This window comes from Scylla paramamosain, unplaced genomic scaffold (assembly GCF_035594125.1).
Source record: "Scylla paramamosain isolate STU-SP2022 unplaced genomic scaffold, ASM3559412v1 Contig101, whole genome shotgun sequence".
NCBI lineage: Eukaryota > Metazoa > Arthropoda > Malacostraca > Decapoda > Portunidae > Scylla > Scylla paramamosain.
The window spans coordinates 220,001-222,500 of NW_026973766.1; the positions used below are offsets into that span (position 1 = coordinate 220,001).

The 2,500-nt window shown below is 55.2% G+C and overlaps 1 long non-coding RNA gene across 1 annotated transcript in view; it reads left to right on the forward strand.

Annotated features, from left to right (window-relative positions):
- Positions 1–1,792: 1,792 nt before the first annotated feature.
- Positions 1,793–2,500, forward strand: part of LOC135099091 (uncharacterized) — a 6,212-nt gene continuing 5,504 nt past the window's right edge. Inside the window, exon 1 of the long non-coding RNA XR_010267625.1 lies at positions 1,793–2,500. This exon is cut by the window's right edge and continues 505 nt beyond it. This is a non-coding gene — a long non-coding RNA (uncharacterized LOC135099091).

Genomic DNA, 2,500 nt, shown 5'->3' on the forward strand with positions numbered 1-2,500 from the left:
AGAGACAGGTGCTTGTTGGCCGCACCTCCCCATGCCAGGCACGCGTATTCCAGGGACGAGCGAACCTGGGCTTTGTAGAGGACTTCCATTCCCCTACTGTCCAGGAGAGGTGACATTCTCCTCAGGGATGCCAGCTTCCCTGAGGCCTCCCTGGCGAGCCGCTCTATGTGGGATCTGAAGGACAGCTTTCTATCATATGTGACCCCCAGCACCTCCACCTCGTCCTGTGGGGTCAGCGTGTCGCCTTGGAGAGACAAGGCGTGGGGCCGTCCCGAGTCTGGAGATGGTGAGCAGCTGCGTTTTGTGTGCCGCAAATTTTACTTGCCACTTTTCGCCCCACGCTGCTATGCGGCTTAGAGTGGCGTTCAGCGTGCTGACAGTGGCGTCTTCCTCCTCAGGACCGTAGCAGAGAGACAGGGTGAGGTCATCCGCGTATGCTCTCGTGCTCGGGATAAGGTGCAGCAGGTCATTTATATAAACATTCCAGAGCAGAGGGCCGAGGCAGCCACCCTGTGGGACCCCCGCTCTGATGGGATGAAGCCTGGAATCACGCCCATTGACGGTCACTTTGAAGTGTCTGTCCCTCAAGTAACTCTCGAGGAGTTTGAGGAGCGGCCCGTCCACGCCGGCAGCGTAGAGCTTGGTGACGAGCGCCGGATGCCAAACTTTGTCAAAAGCTCCCTCTATATCGAGAGCGACGACAAGGGCGGCCTTGCCCCTGTCCAGGGCAGCGCTCCACTCACTCGTGAGTTGCAGGTGCAGGTCTCCCGCCGACCTCCCCTTCCTGAAGCCGTATTGTCTGTTGCTCAGCAGGTGGTGCCTATCAAGGTGCTGCGTGAGTCTCGAGGCCACTATCGTTTCCAACACTTTACTGAGCACCGGCAACAACGACACAGGACGGTAATTTTTTGCTTCGGTTTTTGAGCTTTTCTGTGAATTGGCACCACACTGCTCACTTTCCACAAGTTGGGCCAGGTGCTGCTCCTCAGCTATTATTGAAGATGGCGGCGAGAGGGCGCGCCAACTCCTCAGCACACTGTCGAAGCAGGCGGGGGCTGATGCTGTCAGGCCCCACCGCTTTCTTGTCGTCCAGGTCTCGGAGCAGCACTTTCACTTCTTTTTCACTGGTTTCTATGCTCATTATTTTTTCACTCACTATCTGTGGTAGTATTTGTGGCGTTTTTTCTGGTTCGGGAATGCACATTTTTTGCGGCGAAGTGGGCGGCCAGGAGATTCGCCTTGTCTGTGGCGGTTTGAACAACACTACCGTCTGGCCGGATGAGAGCAGGCACCGAACATCCCCGCGTGTCACCCTGTTGTTCCTTAATGAGATTCCACCAACTTTTGCTGCCGACCTGACCACCCCTGACCACCTCTCTCTCTCTCTCTCTCTCTCTCTCTCTCTCTCTCTCTCTCTCTCTCTCTCTCTCTCTCTCTCTCTCTCTCTCTCTCTCTCTCTCTCTCTCTCTCTCTCTCTCTCTCTCTCTCTCTCTCTCTCTCTCTCTCTCTCTCTCTCTCTCTCTCTCTCTCTCACAGGTCAAGCCACACACTCACTCTCTCTCTCTCTCCTCACAGGTCAAGGTATGGGAAGCATCACTCCCTTCACCCCAGACACCCTCCCCACACCCCCAGGCCCCACACACCCCTGGGGAGAGGCAGGAACACACCCCAAACAGCTGTCATGTCTCAAAATCAAATCAAAGGGAATTTTGAAGACTTGGGGTTCAGACAGTGGTACCCCTGCTTCTCCCCCAACCCCACACCCCGGACGCCCTCCATGCCACCCCGTGGACACCCTGGGGAGGCTGTTGCACCCCATGCACCCCACACACCCCATGAATGCCGACAGTGCGTGCCCAGAGTTGCATCACAGCTTGAGATTAAGTCAAAACGCAAGCCTGGACCCAGTTGACTTCACACAGTCTTCTCAGCCCTCCCACAGCCTTTGACAGCCTCCCACAGTGCATCACAGCCTCCTACAGCATTGGATGCCAGAACACAGCACACCAATCCTTCCCACAGTGGCCAGAAACAGCACACAGCAAAATGGTTAACCAGAATGAACAGACACACGAACTGACACACATAGACACAGCGCCAAACGCCATAGAGCCAACGCACAGCATCCCACAGCAGCCAGGGGACAGCACAGCATCACGGACTCCCCAGACACCCTCAGAACACCACAGCACACAGCACAGGATGAAATATTAAGCTTAGCCTTTGCATCACCCGTCATAAACAGCACTGGGGGAGATGACAGCACACAGTGGCACACAGCAGGGACCCAGGGACTAGTGAGGACTGAACAGCAAGCCACAGCATCACCACACCCTGTGGATGCTGTGAGGGAAGCAGGACGACCACACACAAGGCACAAGATTGAGAAACGGACAGAAAGAGGAACCATCAATTCGAAGGATCATTTTAAAACAAGACTCATAACTTCTGCTGCTACTTCTGCTGCTACTACTGCTACTATTACTGCGGCTACTGCTAT